Here is a 25,231-nt window from a genome sequence, read left to right on the forward strand (position 1 = left end):
AAATAATGGGGGGAAGGGGGCGGGGGAGGAGATGTAATCTCAGCGATTTTATGGACGACTAGAAGCCAAAATTTTCTCGTCCGAACGCATCCCTCAGCGTAAAGCTCGTTTGAGTTGGTGCGATCGCAAAAGGATCGCAGGAAAGACCACTTTTATCAGGCTTGCTGCCAGCTTTCAGTCGGTTGTGTCGTCTCCAAGTTATTTGGACTGAAAGTGCGCCAATGTCCTCCATTGGACGAAGTGTACGTAGAGCTCCGAGTCAAAGCGCGTTTACTATAACGAAACACCAAATCCAGACATCCGCCCTGTCTTTCTTGCACGAAACACTGCAGCTATCGGAGGCGGCGTTGTTTCTTGGGGTTGTGAATGACTTGCCAGCGCGCCCGGCACTGTGTCATGCGCCATTACACCGCTTCACTGAAATGATTCCGCCAACCCAACAAAACGGGATAGTAAGAATAAATGAGCAACTTTTGGTGAACTATTAGAAAAGGCTGAAAATGTGCGTGACAAGTGCGTAATGATATCAAGACTAAATAATCATACAGTCCGGCATCGCTGCTAAATGGTGCCAAATTGCTGCCGGCAAGTATGCTGCGTACGGATGGGCATGGGGCGCATTGACATGCGTTAACCGTGGCGGCAACTCGGTCATCGCGTCATTGTGGTGACACGATGGGACCTCGCAGTGAAAGGAGCGGCAAAAACTTATTCTCGACAATAAAATGCTCCACACTTTCGTGAGCCGTTCTGGAGATAGAATACGAAGAAGATGAAGACACGTCAGCGGCGCATCACGCGTTTGGTTCTACGAGATCAACGTCAGCGTACGTATAGATTTCGAAGCGTCATAGGCCGTGAAGTTAGGTCGGCCCTACTTCGCTCCCAATATGAGTGAGTAATGTTCGTTTAAAATTGCGTTACCTTTGCCGTTATACTCCGGTTAATCGTTGCCAAGTTCTCAGTGAGCGAAAGTAAAACACTTCGCAGACGTGGGTGTCGCAAAGCTAAAACCTGGGCAAACATAAGTGCTCCTATATACAGGGTGTCCCAGCTATCACGCAGCACGATTTTAAAAAAGAGGAACGGCGTTACGCGAAGTCAACCTAGATGGGAGCGTATTGTATCCAGTACAGGGGAGTAGCCGCCAGTAATCTTTTTCGTTACTGATATTTAATTAATTCGTTGTAATTAATTATCTAACTCGAGAAGTAATGTCCTAATTATCAAAGTGTCAACGAGAAAGTTGTAGAGCAACATGAAAAACTCCCCGATCAGCTTTAAATTCCGTTGCTCAATACATGCTACTTAAATGTGTTTTTCCGAGTGTGAAAGAAGCTCGCGAATACACGCAGAATTGCCGCGCGACTGGCCACTCGAGGCCCTTTGCGTGTATTCGCGGGCTTCTTTCGTGCTCGGAAAAACACTTATGTAGCACGTATTGAGCAACGGAATTTAAAGCTGATCGGGAGTTTTTCATGTTGCTCTACAACTTTCTCATTGACACTTTGATAACTAGGACAGTACTTCTCGAGTTAGATATAGTTACAATTAATTAAATCTCAGTAACGAAAAAATTACTGGCGGCTACTCCACTGTACTGGAAACAATACGCACTAGGCTTGCTTCGCGTAACGCCGTTCCTCTTTTTTTAAATCGTGCTGCGTGATAGCAGGGGCACCCTGTATAGTAAATCGCTGCTTGCAGGCGAGTTGCGCTTTATCAATGTGGATGTACAGCAAGACAGACTGGCTTCACTAGTGAGCCGGGTTAGCAAGAACTAAGCACATTACATGGCTGTCCAGATTTACAATCGGGTCTAGCTGATGTACTATCAACGTCAAATGAAACGCGAACGTCGGAGCGCGTGCCCGAAGCATAACTGAAAGTATAGTGCACGCAGTCAGCCAGTCGTCACCATTGCCCACCCGATTTCACCGCAGTGTGGGAAAATATCCGCCCTATACTGTGATTCTCTCGCTTCTATTTTCTTTGATTTTTGTTTTTTCGCTTTCGAATCAAAGAGAGCCAAAACAGAAACGAAAATATACTAGTATATGGCGAGCATCATCGCACAGTGCAGTCAAACCGGATATGCGCCTGTCAATAGTGACGACTGGCCGACGGTGCGCACAATTCTTTCCGTTATGCTTCGGGCACACGCGCTGCTGTTCGCGTTTCATTTTACGCCGATAGTACATTATAGGTCAAGTCATCTGATTCTAATGTTCAGCTTAATTCATACGCAAGCCCGTTAATCTAGGCTCATGCTACGACTTGCACCTGACGACCATGCGCTGCGATCGGACGACCCTGCATACTGTCTTGTATTAAAATGTACATGTTAGCTTATTTTAAATGCAGTTCGTTGGTTTAAAAAGCATATCTCTCACCTGTTTGCTTTTTTTTTTGTCAAGCAATAAGTATGTATCAATTGCTTACGTATAGGAGAAACGTAGCTGTGCAAAAAATAATCCTATAGTAATTTTGATTGATTGTTAAACTGAAACGTTTGCTAATGTTATTTCAATGCCCGAGTGCCATTGTCGGAGTGCCATTGATTGAGCATGTTCATGCCACGTTTGAAAGCATTTTGTTCCGAGTGTGCATCTATGAAGCGCATTCCTAGTTAACGACTTTACATTGTCACTTTGTAGTGATCAAGGAAGAACTACTCGGTGGCAAAATTATGCGTCGCGAATCTAAAGTGTTTTGGCGAACTTGGGCCCAGAAAAGCAAGTAACATTCAAAGCACAATGATTGCGCTCGCATTTGCTTTCCTTATTTTGGTACGCTCTGAGTGCTGTGTCGATTCCGGGAGAGAGTGGGGGTGCGACGCATTTTCGGTATTGATTTACCTTTGCATAAATCCCCTTGACAACTGTGCTATCACTGCGTTGTCTAAATGGAGCATTTCTGTCTCTATTCTAAAATTGTCGAGGTATCACGTTGTCCCGAGACCTCACTGTCACCACGAATGAGGCATTCGTGGAGAGCCCTGGGCTAATCTGACTACCTCTGGGTTTTTCTTTCTTTTCTTTTTTTTTTTTTTTTTTGTTACGTGCGCCTCAATCTAGGTAACATGACCGCTTTCACAATGCGCCCCCGTCGCTATGCATCCGCCGTTGTCACTATTCGAATTTCAGCCTCTGCTCCAGCTCACAGGTAATTGGTTGGTTTCGGTTGATTGTTTCAGCATGGCCTTATATACTGTACCCAATTTACGCACACTAGGAAATTTCACACCCTTGAACATTATAGGAGCTGTTCGCGTTGCATTGATGACGAAGGTTCATGCACTCATTTTAGTCTTCTGTAGCGCGCGCAAGAGGTGACTATGTACGAGTATTTCCATTTAATAACCTAAATCGCGAACAAAAGAGGCTTCGTGAAATGCGGTGTACTTACACAGTGTACTAATATCAAAGGAATCTGTTTATCTCATTTATTCATTGTTTTAGACACAACCAGGTAAGGAACGGCAAGTCTAAAAGCAGAAAACGCTGACCCTATACCACCCATGCAATGGTTAGCACTAACATGATATTGAATACTGAATGATAAATTATACATTTACTAGCAGATCCACTGCATAAGACAATATTTGTCTAGCGGATAAACACAAATAAATATCATTACGCAAAACGAGTTATAATATAACGTAGATCACATGGTGCTTGAGGATTACACCAGCCCCGTCATATTCCATTCCAATGTACAAGGTGACAAATATGATTTAGTGGTACTTTTAAAATGAGCCATCGACACATTTTTGCATATTTCTAATGATATGCCTTTAAATCAACATCCATCTATATCTTATGATATAGACGGATGTTGATTTAAAGAACGAGGTATTATTACATGGTTAAGTTTTTCTTTTTTTTTTTTTAGTTTCGTATATTGTACTACAAAAAGGTATACAGAGTTAATCATGTGTGCAGAGCTTATCTGCAGTAGAATACAAAGGTGAGCTTGTTGGTGAGCAATCATCATTTAAAAAAGCAGCACGAAAAACCGGACAAATTAGAGGGCACGGACAGAGCCCTTCATGATGATCTGCACACATGAATTATTCAGATATGCAAGTCCGAACCTCATTTTCTGCTACACAAGCAACATGGTTCCCGTCATCAATAATTTGCGCACTTCTAATGTCAACGCAAAGAGAAAAGATGCGGGTGTCGATCGCAAATACGGCGAACTTTCATATCGGTATACACCATGTACCGTATATATATTCGATACGCGACAAGTCGGTGACAAACCAATGCAACTTGGCAGCAAAATAAGTGGAAAGTCCAGCACCCATCCTGCCTACTCGCCTTTCTTGTCCCGTTCATTTAGCGATTTTAACACTCAACCATTCCAGGCAATGAATTCACTGAGCCCTACGCAATAATATGTATTTATACCGTCTGAGTTGATCCTGCCCACCCATCCAGGACCACTCCGCGCCACAAGAAAAAAAAAGAAAAAAGGAAGAAAAACACGCATGCAATTCTAATGCGAAGCACTATTTGCCTCATTCTTTGCACTTTGTGGTAGGTAGGTAGGTTCCTGTCTCTTGTCACTTTAACAGAAAGAAAATGTGTGACTGATGGTGGAATCGAACGTCTGCCATGGGGCACAGTCACTAGAAGGGTAGTGATTTTAGCTAGTTTGTTTTCCGTTATGTTAAGGGGTGCAGCGCGAAGCAGGACAGAGGGGCACGGCAAAGACGAGGACGAGCGCTTACTGCAAACTGAAATTTTATTGTTTGATACAGAAGTTTATATAGAAAAACAGAAGAAATCAGAGCCCTTCCACTATACTGTGAATATGGAAGTCAGCGAAGCTGTGACTATGGTGGGTCTGTTGTAGTGAATATTGCTATAGTGAATTTATATATTATCATTATTGGCTGTATTGAGCGTCTCCGGCATGTTCGTCAATGAGCAAGGACACCGGCGTCTTGTTTTCGCCCGGCGCAATGACCAAGTAGTGCGTTTGCTGCGCCAAGTCCGCCCCATCGTCATAGACTAGCGTATGAGCCACAGCGTTCATAGCCGTGGCACACTGCACGGCATCGTCAGGATCCTGACGTCAGGATTCTGGAAGATGTGGTTAAACGAGCGTCCGTCCCATAGTGAGTCCAAAGGGCAACTGCTGATAACAGCGCTAGCGTGATCTCTACGTCATGAGACAAAGGGGCACAACGATTGGGGGGATGTGCCGCCGCCGAGTATCGCGACACTTGTGAAAGAGGCATCGGCGGTGGCGAAAAGTATAACAATGGGCCATCCATCATCCGTTTTGACACCTGTGCTAAGGCACAGCTGGCGGGAAACCGCCACGCACATGGCGCCAAACCTACACGCACATGGAGCCTAAATTATTTATCTACTTCCGGTCTATCTATCTACTTCCGTTGCTGGACGCGACCTCCTGGAACCTAGCCTATAACAGCTTCGCTGTAAAAAGATGCGAACATGCGACATAAAACAGAAATACCATCATCGTCCACTGTCCATGCATAACTAAGCCATCCCTGGCCTTATTGCAGACTGTTTACATTTCTAGACAACGTCGGCGCGAACAGTGGGCGATGATGGTATCTCCGTTTTATGTCACATTTCCGCATCTTTTTTTATCTTTTTTGTCTTCTGTTTTTCTATTCAAACTTCTATATCAAACAATAAAGCTTCAGTTAGCAGTAAGCGCTCGTCCTCGTCTTTTCCGTATCTGTCTGTCCTGCTTCGCGCTGCACCATTTAACAGCCATTAGGCCACGATTTTTATTTATTGCCTGCAAAGCATAATAATATTTCACAACGCAAGCGCTCACGCTACCTGCATGCAAAAGGTTGTGTTTACATCAAAAATGCTTGAAGTTCACCAAGTCATCCTTCTTTCTCAACTGTTAGAAAGCGGATAGCATGGGGTGTAATTGCTAGGTCATTATCGCACCCATACTTATCTCGTTCCAAAGCTAGCCAGCTCTTTGAAACGCTCGGCACGTGTGCCCCCCCCCCCCCCCCTTCGTCTTCTTCCTTCTTCGACTTCGTCTTCTTCCTTTGTGACAGCTCGCGCTCTGAGACGCCGTGTTAGGCTGCATTATCGCCGGGACCGGCCCACTTTCCTCAGTACTTTCCTCGTAGCACGCTGCGTAGAAATTTTACGGCGTTGTACTGACTCTATGATTGTCCAAGGTATTCATGGCTTTAACATTTCTTCGCTGGATTACACATGTAATCGTCGTTTTACATACCCCACAAGACATATCCATAGATATGTACTATTACTAGAGCAAATCTTGTCTTTGGTTGCCCTGATGATGACGTCGCATTCTGCGTTTCTCTCGTTTACGCTCGTCAACTACCTATGTAAAAACCAACAATTGTCACGTAAGCTTGCGTCGAAAGGCCGGCGTAGAAATCTTGTCGCCGCTGCCATACGATCGTCTTCGTCGTGGTCGTCGTAATGCAGTTGCCGTAAGAGGCACGTGCGATGACGACCCGCCGGCAACTACTCAATCTACAAAAACAAACTGGTCCACCTGGTATCGCTTTGTGGTACCCCAAAATGCACACCGCTTCTCAAAGCACCAGCTGCCACATGAAGGATGACAGAAATTTGCGTTCGCTCACTTTCATTGCGATAGCAAATATACGGACTCTCTAGGTGCATTAACGCTCCGCCAAGAACCTGCAAATTGCTCCGCATAACGTCATTCCCACCATGCGCGAGATCAGCGCAACTTTTGTTCTTCTTTGAATCTGCAATATAGGATGACCGCAAACACATTCTTTTCCCTTGCGTGCGGCCATTTCAAGCTCGTTTTGTAGGACAATAGCAATCACGCCAAAATTTACGAAAGAGGAGAACAATTCAAAAGCTTCGGTGGCATGCTTGTGCGGACAAAATAGTGCAGAGCTCTCCAGTACTACGTCACAAAATTGTCTACGTATCCAACGCTATCAAAAGACTTTTCTACACTACAGGCTCAAGATCACAACGAGAGCTGCATTTGGCTCCCACGACGCGACCAAACCGTGAGTGTCTTGTCCGATTTCATAGGAGACATCACATGGGGAAGTTTTAAAATGGAATGAAAGTATTAGTTTCAGTACATTCTTGTACAGAACTCCTACTGTCCGCACATCAAATATAGTTAGCTGTAAGAGCCTCGAGATTGTGCGATGAAGAGGTAATTGCGCTTATACCTTATATGTCTTATTCTACCTTAAAGAACATATGTCTGACATCACTGGCATTAATCTACTGCGAATTTATACCTACACTTATCTGGTTTCTTGTGTTCGGTTATTGTGTGTCTCGTCAGCTGCAGTAACGGCCTCGTAAAATGATTTTTTTTTCTTTTTTTGTGTGTGTGTGTCTGCGTGTGTGACACGCTTTTGACAATTTGGTTATGTTTCAAATGTGCAAACAACTTTATATATCATTGTGTTGCTACGCTTCATTGCCCGGGACTTAATGTTTCTATTTGCTAATATTTGTACGGTTCTGCTTTTACAATTACTACTCCTCTTTGTTGCTAGGTGTATGATCTTGTTATAGACTAATATTTGTACGTGGTGCTTGTATATATTTTATGTACTTTTACCCCTCCTGCTTGGGCCCTATTTCGGGCCTGCAGTATTCTGTAAGTTTTAAAAAAATTGCAATGTTTTTGGTTGCTCGCCAATAGCCACATGAAATAGTCAAAAACTGTATATAGCACACGAAGATACAGACCGTCCCAAGACTTCGGCCGAAAGATTTATGGGACGACGCCAAGATTGGAAAAACATTTGTAGAAAAGTAAGGATGCATATGATTAGTCTATCTTATAGAGCACATTTTTTAAGTAAATTAAAGTGTTATATAATGTACAAAAATTTTTTTATTTTAGAAATTGTCAATAAATATGAGTCACGCCAGCAGTCATACCTTAAATCGAGCTCGCCATAACAATACAGTTTTAGGCAGTCACATAGGAGAGACATTTATCTGTGCAACGAAACAAATCTCATGAGATCTGAATGATCCTGGGAGTGAAATGATGAAATAATCAAAACAAAATATGCTTTCTTGATAGCTATGTATTACTACAAAAGTCGTCGTACAAAAGTTGTCGTACGATTTTATTTTGGGTGATTCATTGCACAGCCAACTATGTAAGAAATAATTGTACAAAGTTTGATTGAAAAATCTTTTTTAAATATAGCTGTGCTTGTTGGCGTATGAAAGAGCTGCAAAAAATGTATTGTGAGAAACACAAAAACGATTTCATTCATCGAAGTCGATGGTCTGATGAAATATCGTCTGGTCGGAAAGGTTTCATTCACCTGCAGCAGCCAGAAAAATAACATTCAGGAGTCCTAAAATTCACTAAATTCGTAGCTTGTCTTCTCCTGATTCTTGTTCTTGACTCATTTCTTTATTTCTGTTTTTGCCCCACATTTATTTATAGCTTGTTTTTCAGCATCAGTACTGTAACCGGAGGCGTTCGCATTGAGCGGCCGGTGAAATGTGAGACGTTTTTGTTGTGTAAATGTCAAGTTTTAGTCTAAATGTTTTCAGTATATCAAAATTGCCTCTCTTTGCATTGCTGAAATGACAAAGAGCGTCAGATACAGCAAACTTGAAAGTCAAAAGGCTCACAAATATTGTCTTTGGTTGCCCTTTGCCGATTCGTACTATCCGAGAACTCATTCATGGCAAGGCAACGTCGAATGCAGATCCACGTAGAACGTAGAAATGTTGCGTAGAATGCAGATCCACGTATACAGGACTCTTTCAGCTAAACAGGTGGGTCGGCGCGCTCAAATATCGCAGAGGTGTTATTTCGCGCCAAATGCGGTGCATTGTCACGCCTTGTATTTCGTTTTTATTAATATTTTTTCAGGACGAGGAGGGGGCTGCATTACTTGTATTTTTTTGTATATAATACATCATAAGAACAAGTCAAATACGCAACACCAAACAGCAAGTGCGGAATTCACGAGAGCAGATCAGTGGCGCTGGAGGACGCAAAAGAGCTACCGGCTCGTATTTGCGACACAAATATCGATTTCGCTCTCTCTTCCTCCTCATCCCACTTAAATAAAGACTGTTCATACCTTGCTCCAACGCAGTTATAAAACCTTCGTTATTTTGCGCTCGGAAGTTTGATTGCAAGATGTTTTGATGAGCACTGGTAAAATAACTTACCAGAACAAGTTGGAACATGAAGAACCGGTCACGAAGAAAGAAACATCACAGGTCATAATGAGCAATGCAAAACAATATTTACGCAATACAACGAGTACTTTCCAACCTGCAGCCTCGAACGATCCTGTCTTTCATCTAGGAAGACGGAAATATAAATGTTCAATGTGCGCCAAATCGGTCAACTGAGAAAGGCAGGCCGTTATCTGCAGAGGACTTGCTTGTCTTGCAAAAGAAGTTTGTTCGGCTGCTCTTTAATGTCCCCTACAACTCCCATACTAAAAACTTATTTCAGGAAGCCAACATAATTTCTGTGTTAAAATTATACCACTACAAATTAACAACTGCTTTTAGGCGAGAAGTAAAACTAAACCGCTCCTTTCTACGAGAACATTGTAGCCTTGATCCCAATAACAAATTTTATGTTACCCGTCATAAAGAAATATGGCGGGTGGTCACACCCAGAACAAATTATTTAAGGGAAAAGCTATCGTACACAATGCCAATGCTTCTAAATAAATATAATAATCTAGGCGTTGATGTCACGCAAATAACGGCCCAACAACTGAGAGACTTGTATGTGCAGGATTTTTAAGTTACTGGTAAGTGTACTTCCTCTCGGTTAATATGTATATAAGGTGTGTATATATGTATATGAGTGTATGTGTATGTACGGGTATGCGAATGCATGTGTATGTATGCATATATGTATATACATGCGTGCTCAGCGGCGTCTACTTGTTTCATTTTTTCACCATGAGAACTACATAAGCTACCTAATTATTTTTGGACAACAGTGGCTCTGTATGCACACGCGTAGGTATGTGCATGCATATGTGCTTATGTGGGTACATATATGTGCATGTATATATAATGCACATGTGTATACATGTATGAATTGTTGTTGCCGAATACTCTGAAAGGGGGCTGCGGGCCTCGTCAAGCTGCCTCTACTGGAGCAGCTTTTACTTGCAGCCTCCTCCACCAAGTTGATGGAAATAAAATTATTATTATTATCTGCAGAGGACCGGCATTTTCCACGTAGCTTTTCTGTTTTATTTTAGTCACTGCGCTAGTACTTATACGATGGGTCAAGCAATGGACTGAGATTAGTTATTACTGTGTTTATCCTTCCAGTACTACCATATTGCGCTCGTGTGGCCCTCTGGAAACAATACGTCTATGTTCGAGAAATAAAAAAAGCATGCCACGTGACTTTTTTTTTCACTTTGGCTTTGCTTTAGGTGATTCGTCCACTGCTGTTCCAACAACCACAGAGACCCGTAAGTACTCCTGGAGGAGAAGGATTTTTTTTTTCTGAAAGACAGGGTTACTGCACTTTTTCTTTAATGCTAACGGTCATGTTGTGTCATTCATTTCCTGCAACAAAACAATATTTATTCCGCAACCTACCTAATGTCTAGACTTGTGCGAGTCTAGCACAAGTCTAGACATTACGTTCTACAGCAACGCTTAAATTGTGGGAGATTTATTCGCCAATGCTGTTCGTTATGTACATCAGAGGGCGTATTAGTTAGGCAGGCACCAAGCAATACCACGCTAATGTTTCCGGATGCACTTAATAAAAAGACACGGTATTGCGGACAGCTCCTGCCAGCCGCGCATTAATCGGGCGACATCCGCAACCTTTCTAAGCGACTTAACTCAAAGCGTCTGCGACACAAGCCTTTCAGGCCTTTGATTTCCGGAACGCAATTTAGAGATATGTCATCAGCGAAACAGTGAAAGGGTGATGCTCTCACAGTGATGCCTTATGCCTGGCGTCATCTGTTGAGGCGGCATGAAAGTTTACTCAGGATCAGATGTTCACGAGTCCATTGCTGAATTACCCAAGATGCAAATTTGGCGGTATAGCTGTAGCTTCACTTTTGTAACAGGACACACATTAGGACAAAAAAGAAGCTGAGTGCTTCCTAGATTAGACTCTTTTTCGTTTTAGTTCGAACGACACCAAACGTTTTATGCGACAATGTGCTTAAACGCTTATAAAACATTAAGGGAACGAAATAATTTAAACTTTTTCCACACATAACCTACCAGCAAAATAAGTGACGTATACAGTGAGTTGCATTTGTGTAATTTCAAAAGAACGTATTGCGCTTGTCGCTGCTTAGTTTACATTCAATTTCTCCACAAGCTGGCGGTTTTGCTGCGTATCGTATAATAAAACGCTTGTCATAGCTATTTGGTTTGTTCGCCCGGCTAGGAGCACTTACAACTTTTTATATTTGACGAACAAGGCAAACAAACATACCAAGTGTTTTATTGAACACTGCCGTCGCCGTTGTCGTCGTCGTCGTTTGAAGTAACAAAAACGCACGTCACCGTACATTGCAAAGTCATGTAAACGACTATTTTTATTCAATTCATAACTTAGACGCGCCCAATGTCTGTTTGCCTCAGCTTTTGCTAAAGCGATCAAGCATTAGGTTCGTAAATGGGAAGTGACTCGAGGGCGAGTGAGACGACCTCGGTCGGATCCCCAGTATCGCGCCGCCGAAGCGGCGGCGAAACGTCGGTGATTTGCAGAAGATCCGGAGCTACAAGCCCGCGAAACCAAGCAAGAGCGTTTGGGCGTCCAGAAGCCTCCAGATACTTTAATGACCAAGTGTGCGTTGCTCCTTGGGCTGTCGATGATTCCGGGGTAATCTTGCGCAAAGCGTGGCCGAGTTTTGAAGCATAATGTCGCGAAAACTTGGCCGAACCCAGATAAAGCTAGGTGGGGTCGCCAGCTTCACCACTGGTGTGAAGCTGCTTTTTTTTTTTTTTTTTTTTTTTTTAAGGTATTGGAGCCACATGCACACTGTGGATATCAATTTCGCTCCAATATGCCTAAAATGGCTAAATGGCTTGTTCCAGGCATGTTATTTCACGTTGGTGTTTTATGCGCTTTCCCTTGGCCACGCTGTTCACATCTTGCGCGTGTGTCCGCATGAAGAGACGAAAACGAAGCATAATTAAAGGTTATCGATGCGAGAAACGTAGTAAGGCTCAGATCACACACCGGTTACTCGACGCCTTGTAGCCGTTCAACAGTTGAGTGACTGCCAACAGGGACCTCGCCTATAGACGATTCCTCTCGAGTCAAGGACTTTGCTGTGTTTTACCGTTTTACAGAGTTTGCGGCTCGCGATGTTGCGAGGAAAAAAAGTAAGTACACCTTTCAAACAAAACGGCGCGCGATAGTAGTGGCATAGGGTGCGCGGGGCCGGTACTGCAGGTGAAACTGTAACCGGCTCTTTAGTCGACACGCTAAACAGCCGCGGTGCCAATTTCAGTATCCATCGTATTGCGCTGACCCTGAAACACCTTTCGCCGCCTCTGAGGCCTTCCTTTTCCCGTCATCGAACGAGTGCTGATCGTCGTGGGGGAAGGGGCCCCGCAGCCTGTGCAACGCCCACGGTTTTTGACGAGTCACGCGTAACCATGAAATTTTAACACGACAGCGTTAAGGGCCCCGTGTCTCAGACAATCCGGCTTTGGCGTGCAGCGTTGGTGTGCAATGTCAGCGTCAGTGACGGAGAAAATCATCCCGAACCACCCCAACCGCGTAACGGTTGTCTAGTGTCGTTCGCAAAATGTATTGTTTTTTTCTTCTTTAGCATATTACGATGGCTTCACTTTTATATTTACATTTCGTCTCTCTATCTAGCTGAGTCGTAAGTATGACCTTATTACGTTATTAATTAGAACGAAAGCACACAGTCCCCCCCCCCCCCCCTCCCAAGAAAAAAAAAGGTGTGCCGCCGTGATTTCACTGCGGTTGCAGCTTTCGCCGTCGTACACAACTTTTCATATGCGACCACCTCTGAGAAGGGCACAAGTCGTGGAAGGCTGTCGCAACCTACGATCGTGTACAAACAAACCAGTCACTTATGTAAGCAGGTCTGTGTTTACTAGACATGTGCTGGCAACATGGCTATCGTTCCGACTTAGCGGTTTTATGCAAGCAGGTTACGTAACGTCTGGCCGTAAAGAAAGAGAAAATAGTCGTATGGACTGCAAGAAAAATACCAGTTTCCCGGGAACGCGTTGATTTTTCATTAATTTCTCAAGTGAATCAACAATGGTCTAGCAAGGAACCTCGCGGAAGCCAACGTTTCAGCACGGGGACCTGTCTTCATGCACGACTGCCTAAAGACTAATAGAGTTCGCCGTCCTCGTGATGATTCATAAAACCTTATTAATCATCATTCAATTTCGAAAAGAGTGCAGGAGCAGGCGCGCAAACGTGCAACGGTTAAAACAAAATAATGAGAGTATCGATATCTCTGCGTCTGGATGAATACTGCAAGAGCGTTCCTCTCCACTCCGGCATTTAACAGACATTGAATTATTTTTTCAGTCATAGAAGCTTCAGAAAGCTATCAGGTCATTGAAGTTGCAGTGCCCCGTTCCATAGGAAGCAAAATTACCAAGAATCATGGTGCAAAGACGAGCTCTCACAGCTGAGGTCCTTCCGTAATTTATTCGCTGCACTGCTACTAGTGCCCCGGTAAAAGAACGCGTGTTGAAAGCCAAGTGCACTACGTTGAGCACGGTTCTCGAGGTATCGGTTCTTTTTCAAGTCTTGCACTCCTACGACGCCGCATTCAGCGCGTACATCGTGGACGCATAGTCAGCGCCTCCGTTCGATCGAGTCCCTGCACGTGCGTACCCAACGTTCACGTGTTTTTCCGAGCTCGAGAGCCTCGACGAAGCTTCTCTTTCTTTTCCCAGCCTTAGCACACAACTACAGGAATCAAGAAAATACAAGCAGAGGAATGGCTGGGGCAATCTTCTCTGGGAAGCTTAAGTATCAAAGTCGTTGATGAAATCCGTCTTTTCCTGGCCTTCTGTCTTTTGAAAACCCAGACAATATCGCCGACAGCTGTGCGCATTTCCGAAGGAACGTGGCGTGAGTGCTTTCTGGGCGTACTTGTCTTCGTGTTTCTATTCATCTTAGAATTATTGGCTCTTATTCAACGAATATTATTTGAATAAACTTTCAAATCTCCAAGACAAGATGCTATAGGTGTTGTTGAAAAGTGTGCGTGCGTGCGTGCGTGCGTGCGTGCGTGCGTGCGTGCGTGCGTGCGTGCGTGCGTGCGTGCGTGCGTGCGTGCGTGCGTGCGTGCGTGCGTGCGTGCGTGCGTGCGTGCAGCCTCCACTGTAGTCTTTTTTTTCGCTCACAAATTGCTGTTATTGTAGTGTTGTGAGGTTTATTGGGCTCGAAACTGATCCACAGATTTTTTTTTTCCTCCCTGATGAAGTCTCCGCCAGGCAGGGGCATCGTCAGTGCTTTGTTCTCGCCGTTCAGTTTGTTTGCACAAAAAATTGAAATTTATTTATTTATCTATCTATCTATCTATCTATCTATCTATCTATCTATCTATCTATCTATCTATCTATCTATCTATCTATCTATCTATTTATTTATTTATTTATTTATTTATTTATTTATTTATTTATTTATTTATTTCCAGTGCTCACATCATGCCTCCATTTGCTACTCTTCGCGAAACATTTAGCACCCTGCGAAAGCTTGAAATAATTTATTGAAACACCTGTATCTTCCTTTGATGCCTCTGACTCACACAAAGGGCTACTCGTATAGTGCTTAAAAAACGGCAATTCCCTCACCTTGCCCAGATGAGCTCTGTGAAAGTTCGCAAACTGTAAAGAGTTCCTTGAAAGTAAAATATGACATCCACATGCCTACACGTAGATGTCACCTTTTCTTTGTCAAGTTTGCGCAGTAATTGCCCCAAGTTCGAAACCCTATTTACCTTCATACCTCGTGTCCATCCTACGCATACATAGCGACAAAGCTAATAAATATCTGTCCTAGGATAGCAGAAAAAGGCAAGCTCAGTCCTACCAACGTGGACAACTGGTCGCATTTACATAACCAGTGTGACAGTAGCGCATGTCACCATCTTTTCATCGCGGCAAATTCCTGTAAACAAGCCTAATGCGCTAGAAAGGCATTAACCCTTTATGGACGAGTGTTAATTGCCCACAGGTAGCACAACAAACACAATTTTTTTTCTCTCTGATCTTCGGTATTGAATACGAAGTTTCTGGGTAAATGTATTCGATCAGCACTAACTTACAGGCAGCAAGCGCTATTTGTTGTTTTAGAGCAAGAACAAAGGATGAAGAAGAAGTTTGACACGTGCCTCACTTTTTTTTTTTTTTTTAGATAATGGTCAGATGAGACAGATTGATGCAACAACTCCGGCTGCGGTGGTAACACACGTGATGTAAAGCAAATTAAATGTGCACCCATGGTTCGTATATGATGAGAGCTGTCCGTACACATTTTAGACGAAGCCATACGCAGCTTGGGGTGAAGCCTACGTCCAGTTTCCTGCCTGGTGCTTTCTGTCAATTGCTGAAGTTTCCGCAAAATATTTTCTTTCTACTTGTTGAATATGCTTAATCCGAATGAGCTTTCCGCAATTAGATAAAAATTAAAAAAAAAACATTTCTGCTATTCATATGTCTCGTCCGCAAAGCGTACACCAGATGCGGCAAATTGAAAGTGAAATGTAGGGCTGAGATGGGGAAAGTGGGACCGCCTATAGCGTTTGCTCTTTTCCACTTTCAGCCGACACGCGCTCGCTAATAACGCGCGTAAACTTAAAAATTATGGGGTTTTTGTTTTTACGTGCCAAACCACGGGCTTGACAGGCTAAATATATGCGGTGACGTACCATATCGCTATAATGCGCTAATATCGCATGCGCTAATATCGTATACGCGGTCACTGAATGTAATTTTCTGGCTTCTATAGACTGTTTCCTTTTTACGCTCCTGAGCTCGAAGTCACGTGTTCGATCCCGGCCGCCTTCCCGATGGGGGCGGAACGCAAAAACGCTCTTGTTCTTTGTATATATATATATATATATATATATATATATATATATATATATATATATATATTTACGTGCACGTTAAAGAACTCCAGATCGTCAAAATTATTCCGGAGCCCCCCGCTACGTCATGCCTCGTAATGAGATCGTAATCCCTAGAATTTTTTTCCTGTTTCCCTTTTTTCTTAACTGCTCTTTCTCTCTGGCAGAACACCATTATACAGCTGTAAACACGATACAATCTGTCCAAGCGTTGTTTTTTCCTCTTGATTTCATCTATAGAATATCAGTGTATGCTTTCCTTTAACCTTTCAAAAAACTTTCAAAACATTTTCAGCAACGTCAGGACAAGCGACATCCTTCTACTCTTGGCGGCATTCCTTTTGGTCATCGGCGGCTACATGGTTATCAGAGGCAATTATCAAGGATGCTTAAGCATAACGTGAAAAAGCGATTCTTCCTTATTTTTTCATAACTGCTTTTTCTTCGGGGACATATGTTGCATGCAATGTCAACACTGCTGCGCAAAAGTTAAACTAATATGATATTTAAAACCTGAACCTATAAGAGCGCGTTTTTTTTTTTATTTTTTTAAGAAAGTGCGCTGGCTACAACATCAAGTTGTATATGTTACAAAGCCTCAACGCACTAGTCGTAAAGGTGCGGCGTCAACAGTGCATTCGTCGTTTAGTAAGCATTACTTTTTTTCCAAAATTGTACACTAGCTACACATGACAAATAACAAATGATGATGTAAACTTGCATTCACAAATATATAGATTGAATATGCGTGCGCTATCGTCTCTGTGAGATCATTGTTACAGCACACACACAAAATGGTCCAAACAGCATAAGCATTTAGTGCACTCAGCAAGTAACAAAACAAACATAGCCATCCCTTTTAAATAGTGGCCTCTTCATCTGCCCTGCACTTACGCGGGCCGCCTCGGTAGGTTCATGAACGGCTTTCTCTCACTCGCAATCGCTGTAACAGCCGAATGTTGCCTTCTTTGCTGGTGTGCTTCAGCGGCCCGGCCTGCTTTCACTTCTTCAGCGTTAAGTGCTTCGCCTCGATCTATCCCGCTTTATACGATCCCCTCGGCGTGACTGTTGAGCCGAGAGCTGTACGCAGCGCTCCTGCGGACTTCCTGCTTCAACTGAGTAACTGCGAGGGTCTCCGAGCACCTCAAATGCAACTGCTTCATAGATAAATGTGTGACGGCATGCTGAACTTCTGCCGCATGCCCTGCGCGCTCACGTCCTGCTCTTTTAGATTGCGGCACGAGAGATGGACATGGTAGAACTCGGAACAACCAAGAATGTGGACGCTTATTCAAAGCAACAGAGTGGCACAGCGTGACAGACGGGAACGCGAGATAAGGAAACACAAGCATGGCGCTGACTTCTGACAATGCTTTTTTTTTTTTTCCTTTTTCGTGTTCATTTATTATTATCATTATTTTATTACGAAAGCAGATCACGAGATATGCGCTGAAGGAAAGAGAAGGAAACAATAAAGAAAAATGGAGGGCACTCAAGCTTCGCCTTTGAGAGTGAAACGCGATAGCATTTCAAGATCCCTGACTGCTTCGCACGCTTCCCGGTGACTGCAGCTTATGTAACCGTAATGTTTACCGGGAAACGCTGGCGGCGAACGCTATGCACGAAGGCGAGTTTCCTTGTAGAAACGCGGCCTTTCGGATGGGCCGATCCCGGATGACATGCACAGCCGCGGCAAAAGAAAAAAAATTACATCATTTTCAGGTTTCTGTTATTGTTTCGCACTTTTAATATTTCGGTCTGAGAAGATTTAACATAAAAGGCACGCGCTGTCGGTGTTTTTTTTTTTTTTCATGAAATGTGTTTGTGGGCTGTCATTCCTAAAATCCCGAGGAATAGCTTTGTCAAGAACGTAAGACAAGGTACGCGCAACTTCAGCGATGGAATGGTGTGGCAATATAACCAACCCGCATATACCGATGTCATATAGCAAGGCGGTGCAAATACATTTACCTAAATATATAATATACGGTAAGGAACACACTTTTGTTATTTACACTAATCGGAAACAAGAAGGGAAGAAATCACCATTGTTCGTAGAGATACGCAATTCCACGCGATGAAAGCACAACTCGGGGAGCACTAAGGAGTGCGAGCCTTCCACGATCGGAAGGTGCATTGCTTCAAACTCGTGAAGCTTCGCCCGCTAAACATGGCTTCGCGCGTCTTGCAGAGCACGACAAGAAGAACAACATCGCCCATGCCGGAGGGAAAACAACTGGCTCCACCTCGAAGCGAGTATCGAGCAGGACGACAGGTTTCCCGATAGACCTGGCCGAATATAATAACGGGACGAAGGCTCCGACCGCTGACCAGAACACTACTACGGAAAGCAACGAGACATCGCCCGCTCTCACCAAAACGCGAAAGAAAGGCCGACGCACTCAGTTGGTGCGGTTGGCGTCGTCCAGCAAAGCAGGCGCGTATAAGACAAAATGACGCGATGTCATTGACAGGAAAAAGCAGTGAGCGCTGGCTCTCAACTATAGAAACGACCTAAGGCGCCTGGCAAACTGGTTGAAGTCTAACAAACAAGCACTAAACATTTCCAAAACAATGTGCAAACTATTTGGTTCTGCATATAAATGTATCGTCACAAGGTTCGTACATATTCGCATTGATAATTGCATCCTGGAGCCGGTGGACTCGATAAAATAAATGCTTAGGGGTCACATTGGACTGTTTAGTCTGAACTGAGAACCACATTAATAATGTATCCTCCAAGTTAGCCTCCGTGTGATTTGCGTTACTTAGGAGAAGGATTCAATATGAAACCTCTTGTCTCAAAAATTACCTACTACTCTATATTTCATTGTCATTTGACCTAGTGTTGCGAATCATGGGCGTCTACATTTATATCATACCTGAAACCGATCATTCACCTCAAAAAAAAAAAAAAAAAAAGCCTTGCGGATTATGACGTTCTCCAGCATATGCAATCGAAGCTCGTATATCACAATAAACAACTACGCACTGCCAATAAGCCTGATTAATATACCAGCCCTCTAACACGCGTGCGAGCAACCTAAATTTTAATCTCAAGGCCACTCGTAATGTCTAGGTTTAGTGGTTGCAATTTTACGTTGACAAAATTGGGAATACATTACCACTTGACACTAAAGTGGCTAGAAATATTTTACTTGCACTGAAATACTTTTTGTTGGTAAGGATATGATTCCACACGTACTACATTTTTCATCGTGCTTGTTTCTATTATCTCTTAATTTTGACCATGTCTAATAAGATGAACTGCCAATGTATGGAAGTAGGGGTCTGCTCTTGCTTAGGCTATTGGCCCAACAGTTTTGTGATGTACTGTTTTGATTGAAATCAATAAAATCAATCAATAAATAAAATAACTTACTTCTTATCCGGAGCCTGGCAAGTGCACTATGCACACGCACGTAAATGTCATGGTTTTCTTGGAGGGTAAATTAGAAACTATTAAACCTGACACTTTTTTACATTGTCTCCATCAATTGACCAAATTTGCGAACAACGTGTCCTGCCCAGTAATCCCATTATGCGGGCCAGCATTCTCGTGCCGTATATTCGCACCAACAGAAAGCGAGCGCGTATATGATACTATAATTTTCTAGAGGTTGTGGGGATGCGCGACTCTCACGCGTCCCCTGATGTAGTTTTCCCCGCATGGCTTCTGTATGTAATCCGTCTTTGCTGCGTGGCTTTACGGCGGCGGCTTATTGCGAGAGATGGCACTAGTGTTGCGCTGCTAACGCCACCTAACGGCGGGGTTACTTGGGGACAAAAGAAAAGAAGGCGCTTCCTCTTGGACGTGGGGGGTCGGCGAGCTGCAATAGCCGAACACGGATCGTTCGAACGCGCCACAGTTCGCGTGACCGTACACGTGAACGACTAGGCGATGGCGTCTAGCGTGGGGCGAACATATTCGCTCGCTATCCGGTCGCGGTGAGTCGGACTTCCTCGATTTGTCGCGCGCCCATCGGCGTAGGAATTCGGCTAGCGTGCATTAGCGTATGAAAGGTGCAATAAATGCCCTTTTGATTGTTTGCACTACGGCGTTGTCGTTCGTTTGTCCCAAGAGCACGGGTGAGACTATATATATATATATATATATATATATATATATATATATATATATATATATATATATATATGAGTATATAGGCGAGAGTCCCAGGCATGACAGGTGGCGGCAAGATTTCGTTTTTCGCGCTTGTTCAAGGTGGCGCATTTGATAACTGTGCGTTTATACTGGTTTCTTAGCATTTCCGTCAACATGGTGAACATGCTCTGAGAGCATGCGCTGTCAGCATAATCTGCGGCTGCTTAAGGCGTGCAGCAACCCGCCGTGGTTGCTTAGTGGCTATGGTGTTGGGTTGCAAGCTAAGCACGAGGTCGCGGGATCGAATCCCGGCCACGGCGGCCGCACTTCGATGGCGCCGAAATGCGAAAACACCCGTGCACGTTAAAGAACCCCAGATGGTCCAAATTATTCCCGAGTCCCCCACTACGGCGTGCCTCATAATCAAATCGTGGTTTTGGCACGTAAAACCCCACAATTTAATTTAATTTTGGGCTGTCCCCCACAAGAGGGACACCGCGAGTCCACAGCATGGTTCGCTATCCGTCATCGCTCGAATCACCTCGATCGACAATCTTTGTTGATCTTAGTCCGACTGCTTGTAAATAACGCAACACTAAGATGCACGCGCACCGGACCACTCCATAATTCCCTGTCTGAAACGCAATTATTTAAGGCTCCATGCTTGTAATGAAAATGCTCGTGTAGGGTACGCGGCAGAGCGCTCCGCAATAGTCCAGGCCACCTGCGCTCGTTCACGCTTACCGAAATTTCGAGCGCTAGAAATTGAGTCCTCGTATAAGTGCTTCCTCTGCGACCGGGATCAAGCCCGCAGTAGCATGGAGCAAAGTGCAAGCCGTGTGACGAGAACTTCGGATGAGGTTCCGTGTTTCATGCCGTGTTTTCCCGCTGACGCTTGGCAGAGCTCACACGCCATTGATCAAAGCGCCAGGGTGATTAAGCCATTCAGAGAGCGCCTTCTATATTGGTCTCCGTGGACGGAGCAGTTCACCGCCCGCCTGCCTCTCTAGCCATTGAATGGCCGTGGATAAAAGCAAAGGCAAAACCGCTGACAGCGCCGCCCTGACCTTTGATGAGATGAGTGGATCGTTGGCGCGCTTCATCAAAAGTTGCTGTCACAGCATTCCTGCTCGCACGCTCGGGTCGTCACAGCTTTATTGCACTTCCCGCGCTCCGCTTCAAAAGCTGTACGTTTTCGGCCCCTAACACCATGCGTATCGCTATTGTTTGATTGTTCTTGTTTACTTATTCGATTTTCATGCACTGATCTTTTTTCTGTTGCTTTTTTTTTAATATTGCATCAGATACGCGAGAAAGCTTAAACATGCAGAATGCGCTCACACCATGAGAATAGGGCCTAAGCATATACAAATTTCAGTCGACATTACTGTGTGTTCATATCGACAGAAATGCGCGAAATATTGAACGTGGTAAACAAGTACAAATACAAATAGAACCATTGATATTTTCTTCTGCTATAGATTACTTGCGGAAATCAACCTAGTCGCGAGTAAACTTTGTATGTGCATGCAACACGAGCCAAAAGTAGATGTGTCGCTTAATTGTTATTGCAGCTAAATCACTTCCACGTTTAAACTTTTGTCCGCGGACGAAATGTTCGGTATTGCGCATCAGGCAAACCTCTGTTACGAAAAGTTCAGTCTGCAGCGAGACTCGGTACGTAATGTGAGCTCCGACCTGTGCACAGATACCACTTGGCTGTTCTTTGTAAGCTTTGCCTACACTACACGTAAGCCTACTTAAGCTGTTCCTGCAGGTGGATGCTATCAGTGGTTTCATTTCTCAGATTCTGTATTGCGAAAGAAAAAAAAAATGTCATCCACCCGAGTGTAACTCGAAGCTACAATGGAAGCCGATACGGCTTTCTGAAAGAAAGTTTCGCAAATGAAGATTCATATTTCAACCTGGTGTGGGTTTCCCTCCCACGTTCCGGCTGCTAATCTCAGATCAATGACATTTCTTTTTCTCTTTTCATGAACCTTCCTCCACCCACGCAAACCTGATTTGCTTATTCTGTATCGCGCACTGGAAGGCAGGCCAATGCCCCGTGTCAACGTGGTTGGAAAACACCAAGCGAAGCCGCTGAACGATGCCGCGTCGAAGTCGCAGCCTAATTACACGATCCATGAGACGGGGGCGAAAAGAGGCGGCCAATCGAGAACGAGCTGAGACGAAATGACGGCGTTACGCGGATTCGTGCAATGTCCCGACTTTGAGGAGTTTTACAACGTGGGCAATTAAGTTCTTGTATAAACAAAATGATGTCGCAAGTTCTTTCGCAAGTCATTCAAAGAGCCTCACATCTCGACTTTTTTTCTACAAATACTGGTGGTGGGGAATGTGGTCACACACGCTGTGTATGATCTCAGCATGTGTCTGTAAGCACGTGGCTATCAATGAGGCGTCTTTTCAAAAACCGCCTTGCGAAGCAAACTGTCCTCATGCGCAACGCTACCTGCTTCGTTCTCGGCATCCTCCCGCGCAACCTGAAGTTTAGCTTAGCACGCATAATTACGGCGTCATTACGTCATCGCGTTGAGACAAGAGCAGGCGGGCCTTTCGATGGAGTATCAGAGCGCGCGCCTGATCCAAGTCGTTTATCAAAACTCTCGACCAAGTGCTCGAATGTATAGCAACACCTTCTGCCCAAGCATGTCATCTGCAATGAATGCTCCCGGCATTCAGCTGGACGTAAGTTCTTCGATACGCAATCACTTCTGTGACCTCTTGTCCACTACAAATTTTTCCGTATACCTATCTATACCGCGATTTTTTTTTTCTAACCTCGTTGCTACCAAATCAGGGCCGGTGTAACGTAAAACTGTTCGAATATGTTTTTATTGGGCAGAGCTGTATAGCCGTTCTGACCTATCACGGAGGGCTAATGGCCGGTTTGGAATAAAAACAGGCTGGAATAGTTTTAAGTTTACCGTTCCGTAGTACTAACTTTCCTTTCCTAGAATTACACACCTGCTGCCACCTAGTGCCAGCTTCTTAACGTCATTTTAAACTTAAATTAGATTACAAGGTATTACGTGACAAAACCAAGATTTGATTATGAGGCCTTTTCTTTAACGTGCACCGAGTGCACGGTACAACGGTGTTCTTGCATTTCGCCCCCATTGCAACGCAGCCGCCGTGGTCGAATGTTATTTTGAAGGGTCGTCCGTTCAAATCTGCACTAGGTATTCTAAATCCCCCCCCCCCCCTTCCACTGCTTCCCTCTCGCTTGACTTCTTGTAGTGTGAACAAACAAGAGACGCTTATCGCCACTATACTGTTACCTCCACTGCGTGTTGCGAGTTGTGTTATATAGTTACAATTAATTAATATTAATTAGTGAAGAAATTAAATTATTAATTATCTTAGTTATTTCGCGCTTTAAAGGAAACCTAAACAGGAATATTAAGTTAATCAGTGTTAGAAAATTACGGTTGTACAATGACAAAGCGACCACTCTTATACCGTGACAGATGGCTTGGTGAGCTAGAAAAAACGCAGAAACTAAAATAAGCGGTGCCGACGTCGCTTTGACGATTGCGCACCAGCTCACAGTGACGTCACGTATTCTGAAAGCGTCTAGTAAGGCCTTGTCAACGTTTGTCGGTAGTGTAGGGCTACACAGCATTCTAAGGTAACCAAAGTAACCTGTTCCCCCCAAAATAACTAAAATAATTATTTAATTTCCTCACTAATTAATGCTAATTTAATCATAACTATTTAATACAACTAATTATATAACTGTTAATTAGTTAATTACTAATTAATCATTAATTTAATTGCCTTAATAAGTAATTGGCTAATTAATTAATTTTTCGTTAGTTTTTTAGTTTGTGAAAGTTTCCTTTCTTTCTTGGTACGCAAATTAACAATTCAGAAAATGTGGTTTGCTGATATCCAACTAATAACACACGAAAAAGGATAATCACCGATTATTTATCGAATACACAGTTATTCAAAGCATTTGCATAATTTTGTACGAAGAAGAAAAAAAAGGAACTCAAGCGCATACGCATAAATAATCGATCATTATTTACACAACTGTTATGGTGGACTGCAGCATCTCCGTACGTGATGATCCGCGATGTTAAAATTTTCGTATATGGTGCAAATTATCTTGCATTCCTTCACTTCGTAGCTGGTGCTTAAGCAAGCTTACTAAAGTTCGTTAGAGGTTGTAAAAGAAAGGGACACAGCAAACAGTGAATGATAAGTAACATGCAAACAAGAAATTAGCAATCTAAATGAATGTGCGTGCAAACCATTTAGCCATCTTTTCCCTACTTTTTTTCCACCAGTACTCTAATCGTCTCTTGCTGATCTCTACGGCTGATCTGTTTATGTTTCCTTCCACTTTAAACCCAAGCGCTTCTGGGAGTTGCACGTTACCTACGGTTCTCGCTGGGTGGATCCCGTCGCATTCCATTAGGATGTGCTGAGTGGTCTCTGGATCTTTACTGCAGCATACACATGTCTCATCTAATTCCGAATATTTGTTCCGATATGTTTTCGTCCTTAGGCAACCGGCTCGAGCCTCAAATAGCAAGGCACTGCCCTTTGTGTTATCGTACAGATTTTCCCTTCTAATTTCTTTCTTCTCATTCTTGTAAATCTCCATTGTCCTTTTCGTTTCCATTCTTTGCATCCAATTCACGGTCTCTATTTCTCTCACTTTCTTTCTGATGACCCCTGGTTGTCTATTTACAGTTTCGATTATCCTGTACTTGGTTGCCAACTTCCTTGACCTCTTCCTCCATTCTGTGTCCACGCTTTTCATGTAGAGATACTTGTGCACTTTAGCTGCCCATTTATTTTCATCCATGTTCCTGAGCCTTTCTTCAAAACTAATTTTGCTTTGTGCTTCTCTGACTTCAAAAGAGGCCCAACCCATGTCTCCATGTTAGAGGTTGTAAAAGAAAGGGACACAGCAAACAGTGAATGATAAGTAACATGCAAACAAGAAATTAGCAATCTAAATGAATGTGCGTGCAAAC

At 43.7% G+C, this 25,231-nt stretch overlaps 1 long non-coding RNA gene across 1 annotated transcript; it reads left to right on the forward strand.

The window, feature by feature from the left end:
- Positions 1–784: 784 nt before the first annotated feature.
- On the forward strand, positions 785–12,371 carry LOC125945175 (uncharacterized). Its single transcript, XR_007466674.1, has 4 exons — positions 785–894; positions 6,983–7,033; positions 10,436–10,474; positions 12,330–12,371. It is a non-coding gene; the product is annotated as an uncharacterized LOC125945175 (long non-coding RNA).
- The last annotated feature ends 12,860 nt before the right edge of the window (positions 12,372–25,231 follow it).

This window comes from Dermacentor silvarum, chromosome 4, assembly GCF_013339745.2.
Source record: "Dermacentor silvarum isolate Dsil-2018 chromosome 4, BIME_Dsil_1.4, whole genome shotgun sequence".
Taxonomy (NCBI): Eukaryota; Metazoa; Arthropoda; class Arachnida; order Ixodida; family Ixodidae; genus Dermacentor; species Dermacentor silvarum.